The 10347-nt window shown below is 27.8% G+C and overlaps 1 long non-coding RNA gene across 1 annotated transcript; it reads left to right on the forward strand.

The window, feature by feature from the left end:
• Positions 1–4059: 4059 nt before the first annotated feature.
• On the forward strand, positions 4060–4368 carry LOC113374456. The gene is made up of 3 exons (XR_003366985.1): positions 4060–4079; positions 4135–4261; positions 4331–4368. It is a non-coding gene; the product is annotated as an uncharacterized LOC113374456 (long non-coding RNA).
• The last annotated feature ends 5979 nt before the right edge of the window (positions 4369–10347 follow it).

Below are 10347 nucleotides of genomic sequence, written 5' to 3' on the forward strand. Positions count from 1 at the left end.
TTAATTTGAAGCAACTGGCAAGTATATATACCTACTGGGGGTTGATATTCACTAGCTACTGAGAACCATAATCAAGTATACATTAAATATTAACATAAAATATTGTTATATCTAATAATCTCAAAATATAAATTAGTGGGGTGCATGGCATCGTGCCTTAAGGCAAATTGCTGGAACTTCCCGTACCGTAATTAAAAATCTTCGTACGAAACCCAAAAAAAAGTACAAGTAAAATATCTGATAATTTGATGTGCATAAGTCCAATAAACATTTTTGAACGCCAAATGACATTTTTTTATTAACTTATTTTTATTGAGAGTCCATAACCGCTGGACCTGCCTTCCCAAAAATTTAATCAGTTCCTCATCTTGTCAATACAAGTAAAATGATTTAAAATGATTAAAATCGGACGCTCCGTTCTCTTAAAAACTGAGTTATCATTTTTGGCACTTATTGCCCCGTATCTTCGGAACGGCTAGACCTGCCTTCGCCAAAAACTAATCAGCACGTTTCCTTATCAATACGAATCGAATATTTTTTGAATTACACAAATCGGTTGATCCGTGTTCCCAAAATCGTCGACGAAAATTTGTATCCGCGCACACACACACATACACATACATCCGTTTTTTCTAAGGAATGCCAAAATCTTCATAAACCTTTGAAACGTAAAGATATATAAAAATTTTAATTTCAATTTTTTTGCGATTAGAAGTTAAAATATAATATAAAATAATATCTAATAATCTCGAAGACTGTACGGTTTTACATATTAAAAAACATTTAATAAATATCATTACAACGTGATACAAAATATACCGAATGAGATCAAAATCCTGAATGTCTTTACCATTTGATTCTATCATATGTGAATATGTACAAATATGCATGACTCAATCGAAAAATATTCTTTCTTAAAGTCAATAATTAAAAGTGCACACTCTAAGATTAAAAATAACTGCAATTTTCAGAAGTATGTGTGAAATAAATGTTTGCCTCATTTAAAATATACAAGTTGGGATGATAAAACAAATAACATACATGTATATGAAACATGCTCAGTGTTATTTCATGTTGAATATCTGTTTGTCATTTAAGATAATATTGAAGCAATTATTATCATATATGTAATTGAGGTTGTGCATATTATCATTATTTACATTATCAAAAAAATGGATGTGAATTGCATAACTCATAAGCGCATTAGAATAAAAACAATTTCAATATAATTAATTATAATCTCATCCTACCAATATGACTAAAGAAGATGTACTAATAAAGATATCATAATTAACTAACTAGTCAATGTTGGTCAGCTATTTGTCTATTAGGGGATCCTTTCATAGAGAAATTCCTAAATAAGATGATAGTTATCACAAATACTAAAATAATATAAAATTGCATTTTCTGATTGCCGTGAACCAAGATATATATATATATATATATTAATGCTAACTTTCATAAATAATTTTCGAACATTTTATGCAAAAGAAAACCTGTGAGCATAAAACTGTGCTTAACAAAAAATTAAATTGTCAACTTCCCAAGAGCAAAGTTTATTTTGTTGCCCAAAATTCCGATATTCTAAATGTTTCAAGTCATTTTGAATCGTTTAACGCCAAATGTAAACAAGTGAACCAAAATTTACGATTCGTCGACGTTTTCTTCAAAACAGTTTGCATTGATTTCAATAATTTGAAAGCCTTTTGATGAAATTAAATAAAGACTCGCGGTGATCAGTCGATTGCAAGACGATTGATTGAACTTTTATTGGCAAGAAGTGCAAAATTTTTGTCCACGATTGTACAAACATCTTGAATAGATTTTGTAATTTTAAAACTCTTTCGTAAGATTATTAAATGAAAATCGCGACGACTAGTTTTTGTTAAAGATCGACCAGGCCGTTACTCCGAAATTTATCCTTTCGCTACGAGTGTCGTCCATGGACGACATTCACTCGGCTACCTGTGCCATCTATGAAAGACACGTTGTTTGCCGGCTTTTGCTTCAAGATTTATTGCTACAGGTTAAACTATTGAGAATTCTAGTTTTAAAAGCGTAATTTTAAATTTTTGACTGAGCGACACATCCCATGTAGAAATTAATATCGGTACAATATATTACCAATATCGGTTTTCTGTGGCCGTGATTGCCTATATTGCACAAATATAGGCGAACGTCGGTTCTGTGATGATGTCAACTAATCGACCAGGCCAACGTCAGCCGATATTGAGGCAATAATCTCTATAAATGGCCTTGTCCAATATTGGTCTCAAACTAAAATAGAAATATTGATGCAATATTTTTTATCATCGGCTAATAATATTGTCCTCAAATAGAAGAATAAATATTGATGCAATATTTTTTTATCATCGACTGATAAATATTGTCCTCTAACTAAAATAGAAATATTGATGCAATATTTTTTATCATAGGCTGATAAATATTGTCCTCAAACTAAAATAGAAATATTGATGCAATATTTTTTATCATGGGCTGATAAATATTGTCCTCAAACTAAAATATAAATATTGATGCAATATTTTTTATCATCTGCTGATAAATATTGTCCTCAAACTAAAATATAAATATTAATGCAATATTTCTTATCATCGGCTGATAAATATTGTCCTCAAACTAAAATATAAATATTAATGCAATATTTCTTATCATAGGCTGATAAATATTGTACTCAAACTAAAATATAAATATTGATGCAATATTTTTTTATCATCGGCTAATAAATATTGTCCTTCTCTAGAAAAATAAATATGATGTAATATTTTTTATCATCAATATTGTAAGTATTATTATTTAATTAACTTCTCGAAAAAGAAGTTTGTTTTGTGAAAAAATCTGATTTGCTAATTAAATATTTTGTCGAAGTGGAATGAGATCAAAGATCTATATATTCACATATATCCTATGCTACAATCTAAGCAGTAAAGGATACTTAAAAGGTTTATTCAGACGAAAAATGCAGAATAAAATTACGAATAAAATGATATATAATTCGACATGTGTATTCATATAATTTTCTTGAAATTTTCCAATTTTTTAGAATTTTGGCACTGCAACTCGCCTATAGGCCAAACCGTTTAAAATACCAAGTTGTGATATGTGGAAGAAAAACTAAGAATTTTGAGACGATTCTAACGATGTATAATACTTTATACGGTTTCTTTATGAAAATCTCAAATGTTGAGAATAGTATAAAAATTCAGTTTTCCTTTCATTATAAAAAAGTTATAAATGTTACAGGGTAATTTATTTTAAATACTGTCCGATATATATAAAACTAATTGAAAACTTTAATTTTATTTACTCATACAATTATAAAATAAAAAAATAATAATAAATGGACTGGGATTTGAACCCAAAATCAAAATTAAAACGCTGTGATGTTAACCATTACACCACGAAGATATACAATGGTATTGTAGCAACTCACTATCTTGTATTGCAGGTATAGGATTCTAGAACTTTCTATGCCTTCTATGCATGACGCATGCCACAAGAAGCGCCGCGCGTCACACACGGCGTCATTAGCCTTTAATGCAAAATTGTTAATTATAGTATGTTTTAAGATACTAGTTTTGCTGGAAATAATCGAATAATATTTTCAGTTATGTGTAATGTGTAATAGTGTTATAGTGTACATTGTTTTCTAATGTGTGTAATGTGCATTGGTGCGAAATATATACCACAAACAAGTTTGGTAAACAATTGTTTAGTAAGCATTGTCTCTGAAAAATATACAATATTTCATTTCTTTGTTGTTACTTTGGATTAAAATACAAAGGTTTGAAAGTTCAACTTAATTTTACGTCATCTGATTTGATTTGGGATGGATAGATTAAGTAATAAGTTATGTATATCTAACATAACCTTAGTTTTAATAGACGAATTCTTTTTACTATTGGTGAGTATAATACTTAATTATGCGTTTATGCATTGTAACTAATAGCTATTTATTTTTAGAATAATTACTGCTAACTACATTATTATTAGTATCTCTAATAAATAATCGGAAACTAGCTATTCGAAATGTCAAAATTTGCAAGTTTTCAATAAAAATGGTAAGAAATGCAAGATAATTTTATTTTTCTCACTAAGGATTTTTATATTGATCAGGAGTTTAAACACATTGAGAAATCAGTTGTACATATTACGTGAAATATAATAAAATATAACATAATAAAATATAACATAACCTAATCTTTTTGAGTGAAGACATACTGCACTTTCATATTTATAAAAGGTAAGACAATACTTGTTATAATATAATTATATGTCTCTGCATTTAAAACATATTCTTATTTATTTTCAGGTAATATTGTTGTAAGCGCAGAAAATAGAGAAACTGGTTTGCTTAGTAGTAAAATGTTATTGAAAAGTTTTTCATCAAAAGTTTGTAACTAAATAAATTATAGAAAGGAAAGATATAAATTTTGACAGAATAGTCATAATGTTTGATTATAATAAATGCAATGTGGAATGTCAATAAATCTGTACATTTGCATAGCAAGATTCTAGACTATGATATGAAGTCATTATTTTTTAAGGTAAAAGTAGAGTCGAGTGCATTTTACAATCTCATTTTAACGCTTTCATAAATTATTCATATTGATAATATATAATGATATATTATAAATTTATTAACAAGGAATACGAGGTTTCAGATGACAATACAAACTTGGACAAAAATATTTTGGGGTTATGATTGAAAAAGTTTCCCAGTCACTGTTCTAGACGATGAAATAAATATTTCATAATGGATAATAAATATATTAACAACAAATAAAATATGTTCAGATGCTGTGAAATGTTTTATCGAGTGATTATGTTATAAATAGTTAAGTTAATTTGCTTTTATTACTTTATTACTTTACCTACCTTACATTTGATATATATCACGTAAATTATAATCGAATAATTATTCGATTATAATTTACTTGATATATATCAAATGTAAGGTAGGTTTTCCAATGACTGTTCTAGACGATGAAATAAATATTTCATAATGGATAATAAATATATTAACAACAAATAAAATATGTTCAGATGCTGTGAAATGTTTTATCGAGTGATGATGTTATAAATAGGAAAGTTTATTTGCTTTTGTTATTGTTATAAAAAAAGTTTACTTGATATGTATTAATAAATATCTATTAAAAAATAATCAATATTTATGACACTTTGTGTTTATAAATAATCATATTTTTAATGCAGTTATATATTTGTATCATTGTTTATATTTAATAAATGAATTTCCACAAAAACATTCTTAATAAATTTACGTATATGTTCATTTCAGAAATAAATAAATAAATAAATAAATTTCAGGTGTTTTATTGTTAAATAAATGACATTGATTTATGCGTTATATTATTTCAACTTCAAATCTTCAAATATTTGTGTAATATTTCAACATCAGTTATAAGTTTCAGAATAATTCAATAATTAATAATTCTAAATGTTTACCAGCTCTCTGTCTAATTGTATATTACCTTACCAACATTCAACAATTTGTAGGCAACATTGGTTCCAAATTTCCAAATATAGACCAATATAGACCAATTGTTGGTTTACCTATATGGCCTCAATATAAAAAAATGTTCAATTTTTATGACCAGCCGATATTGGTTTCAAATTTGACCAATGTAGATTTTATATTGCTTGTAGATTCAGACCATATTAATTTCTACATGGGATAGTTCCGAATAACAGCGTTAGTCCTGCGGAAAACAGTTTCGTAGCAAAAGGGTTAATTTCTTTTTTGATGATTTTGATGTAACTTTATATGATGATATTATGAATTAATGTTCTTGTTATACATCCTAAAATAAAATATGTCTACAAAAAATGGAATAATTACAAAAATTCGTGATAATTTAGTATTATGGACCTTAACAAACTTTCAAACCTATACTGTCACAATATAAAAAGCTGCTAAATTTTATTTCAAATTGATTTAGTCAATAATTTGCACATGACGGAGTTATTTTGCAAATTGCCTTAAGCCAAATGCTACTTCCATTTAGTTTGCTAAAAAACTCTATAAATACTTGAAATAAAAGTTAGTCTCTACTGTTTCATGAAGTACATTTCATAAGAAACATGCATCTTAAAAAAATTCTTGAAATTTCCAAAATTTTAGTATTTCGAATATAATGTTAACCTAACCTAAGTTGAATATACATATTAGAATATATTTGTTCCTTTTTGAATCCGACAAAAATAAATGATTTTGTAAACTGTCAATTTTTTAATGATTTATGATAAATGTAATATTTCGCATTTACAATGTTGTTTATAATATTTTGATGACATTGTCGTATCCGAATGAACATGGTAAGCAAATAAAAGTAAATACTAAATCGATGTACCTCGAAGTTTCTAAACATATTGACAACTGTCATTTTAATGTTTTTTTAATTCATAACTATTAAAATTAATTGATATTTCTAAATTTAAATTCTTAGAATATTAAATGCGATTATCATTATAGCCTGTAGTTGAGTATAAAATTCAAAATCGGTTCAGTAGTTTAGGCGTCCATCGCGAACCATCGTGAAACGAACTATTATATACTAGTATATTCATATACATGTAAGTTTAATAAGCGCTATCAAATAGCCTTATCAGTCATGAACCAGAAAACGATTTATCTGCAAAGCGATTTGTTCCTTGTTATAACAATAAAATATGAAACAAGATTATTCTGACGTTGTTTCTAAAACCCGTTTCTCTATGAAATTTTTGAATTCATGACAAAATGTTCAATATTGTGTTTTTATTAAATTTTAGTTTCAATATACTTATACTTCATTACAGAAAAATATAAATTATCCCTTTAAAAAAACGTATTACAATAAAAAAAAGAATGGTCCATAATTTGACGCAGAAGGATAAATATTGAAGCCATGGTGACACACACTATGTCATCTATGGACGACATGCATACACACAGGTCGTCATGCACAATTCCAAAAGTTAGTTAGTTTTATCTATTAGTCAATCAGTTTTTAGATTCTATTCTTCACATTCATACAAAAATTGAATGTTTCAAACCATCCAAATAAAAAAAAACGGATGGGTAAGCAGATGAATACAGTCTTTACAAATGTCCTCGACCAGATAATTTATCAATTAGATAATGTTTTTGTGTGTATTGATCAGCTGTAGATTAAACTAGTATTTGAGGTGACCTTGCTCATTGCAGAATGTATGATGAACAGTATTCATTTCAATTTCAACAAAGTACATGTCGCAATAAAATGCGTCACGTCACTCGTAATTACACATCAGTCATTCAGAGTAAATAAAAACCCATACAACAATGTAATAGATATGTTTTCATTATTATGTAAATCATCGGATCCTATGATAATAAGCTATTTTGATATTTTTTTAAATTTGATATTTGAACAGAAATCAGAACTATGTATTCTACAAGCTCTACATTCCTTGATCAAGTGTTTCTAGAAGGTTGACCCATTTTTGATGAGATTCTACTATATATAGGTATTACCTATCAAATAATAATATAAACTAGTGGGGTGTATGGCATCGTGCCTTAAGGCAAATTGCTAGAACTTCCCGTACCGTAACGAAATATTCGAGGAATATTGAATGTTTTCAGATAGATTATTATAATATTGTATCATTGTCTAATATTTATAAGAATTATATAAACTGAATTGCAAAGTTGAAATTATTTTTTAAAGCATATGAGAACTTTAGTCAGAATTAAAATAAAATCGAATTATTTTCGCCAAAAATTTTTTTTCTGAAAAAAAAAATTGAAAAAAAAAAATGCAACAAAATTTTTTTTGCCAAAATTAATTATTTTGTTAAAACAAGCAGAAAGTTCTTTGAATCATTTAAATGGACGCTTAGTTCCCTCAAAAACTGCCATTTTTGCACATTTAACCTTGTATCTTCGAAATGGGGCCTGCCTTGCAAAAAAATAATAACCATTCTCCCCATTATTACTAATTGAATGTTTTTAGATCATCAATTGGATACTCCGTTCTCTCAAAAACTCGATTTTTATTTTCTGCACTCTTGCTCTTTATCTCCGTAACTGCTGGATCTGCCTTTGCCAAAAACTAATCAGCACATCTCCCTATCAACCGAACCGACCGAAAAATTGTATTCATACATACATACACACGCACACATCCATTTTTTCTGAGGTCTGCTAAAATGTTTAGAAACCTTCAAAACGTGGAGAAATGCAAAAATTGTCAATTTCGATTTTTGGACGATTACAGTAACTTACCCTACGGGAAGTTAAAAATGCATTACACAAATTCCCTCAATGGCTATTTTCACTTGAGATCTAAATCTTAAAAATGAGGTATTACCTCATATTTGAAATTAATAATTTAAAATAAAAATCCCTATTGCTTGATATTAAGCTGGCCAAGTTGGGTATGGCACTCGGAACCATTGGCCGTTATTAAAACAAAGGAATTAGAGCATAAGATAATTCCTTACATTAATTAATCAAGTGTTTTTACAAGATCAATGGTTGGTCTTTTTTCAATAGGATCTTATTAGATATAACTAATAGTGATGTGAATATGTACTCCACAAATTTCCTTGGGAAAGGCTATTATCACTTGGTGTCATATTTCAGATTTGAAATGATAATCACTACTGCTTGATATTAAGCTGGCTAAGAAGGGTATGGAACCCGGAATCACTGGCCAAACTCATATTGGTAACTTAATTCGTTATTTGGCAATTGTTAAAATGAATTAAATAAAGTATAATATAATTCCTTATATTCCTTAATCTAGTGACTGACTCTTTTCCTGATGAGATTGTAGTATATATATAATAGTGATATGATATATATTGCACAAATTCCCAAACAGACTATTTTCACTTGATCTCATATTTTAGATCTATAATCTTAAATATAATCACTACTGCTTCATATTAAGCTGGTCAAGATAGGTATGTCACCCGGAACTATTGGTCAAGGTCATATCGAAATTTTAATCCTTCATTTGGCAGTTGTTGAAACAAATTTAACAGAGTAGCAGATTATTCCTTACTTTAATTTAGTGTTTCTACAACCTAATAGTGAAATGAATACGTACTCCACAAATTTCTTTGGGAAGGTTATATCCCTTGATCTCATATTGAGTTTTAAATCTCAAATGTAAATCACTACTGCTCGATATTAGGTGCCAAGCTGGGGTAGTACTCGGAACTATTGGCCTCACTCATATCGTAACTTAATCTTTTTGCAATTGTTCAAATGAATTAAAAAGATAAATTAAAGAATTAAAAGTATAAGATTATCCTTAAATTCCTTAATCTAGTGCTTCTCACAAGACAACCCAGTAGTTGACCCCTGATGAGATTATATTAGATATATATCTAATAGAGATATTAATATGCACTGCCCAAATTAAATAAAGTATGAGATTATTCCTTCCATTCCTTAATCTAGTGGGTTGTCTTTCTACAAGACAACCCAGTGTTTGACTATTTTTTCTGATGAGATTCTACTAGAGATTATCTAATAGTAATATTGAATATGTATGACACAAAGTTTAGGAGAAGCTATATTCACTTGATTTTATATTTGAGATCTATCAACTCTAATGAAAATTACTACTGCTTGATATTAAGCTGGCCAGGATGGATATGACACTCGAAACCATAGGCCAAGCTCATATCGTAACTTAATCCTTTACTTGGTAATAACGAATTGCCAAATTGAATAGAATATTAGATTAGATTATTCACTATGAGACATTATTTGCACTAAATTATATACCTATATCAAATAATTTTATTCATGACTTGGGTGTCTGATTCACAAAAAATTCCGAATACTTATAAACAGCTAAAACAATTTTTGACTAATACTATTTTAAAAAGTTATAAATCAGTACACAATATATGAGAAATCCAAATAATTTAAAAATAATACTAAATAAAAAAATCATGTACCTGTTTCAAAAATGCCTCCATGTCGAATCACAAGTTTGACAGCCAATTATATTTGCACTTTTATATAATAAAAAAATATTACAAAATAACACATACAAAATTTACAAAATATTATATAAAAACACTTAAACGAATGTCAAATCACATCTTCACATTTCAGTACACATGATTAAAATAATTTTTGGAAAACATTTATATAGAGAAAAAGTTAACTGTCATATGTTTCATCATTTTTATCTGCTCGTTATGTAGTGATTTAGCAAATTGTAAGATAAGTGGATATATATATATATATATATATATATATAATCAATACATCATGTTGTAAAAAAAGTATATTAAAATAATTTTTGTATTTTAATGAGTATT

Source organism: Ctenocephalides felis, unplaced genomic scaffold (genome assembly GCF_003426905.1).
Source record: "Ctenocephalides felis isolate EL2017-DRISC unplaced genomic scaffold, ASM342690v1 CF-g0.4_SCAFFOLD_01802, whole genome shotgun sequence".
In the NCBI taxonomy this organism is placed as follows: domain Eukaryota; kingdom Metazoa; phylum Arthropoda; class Insecta; order Siphonaptera; family Pulicidae; genus Ctenocephalides; species Ctenocephalides felis.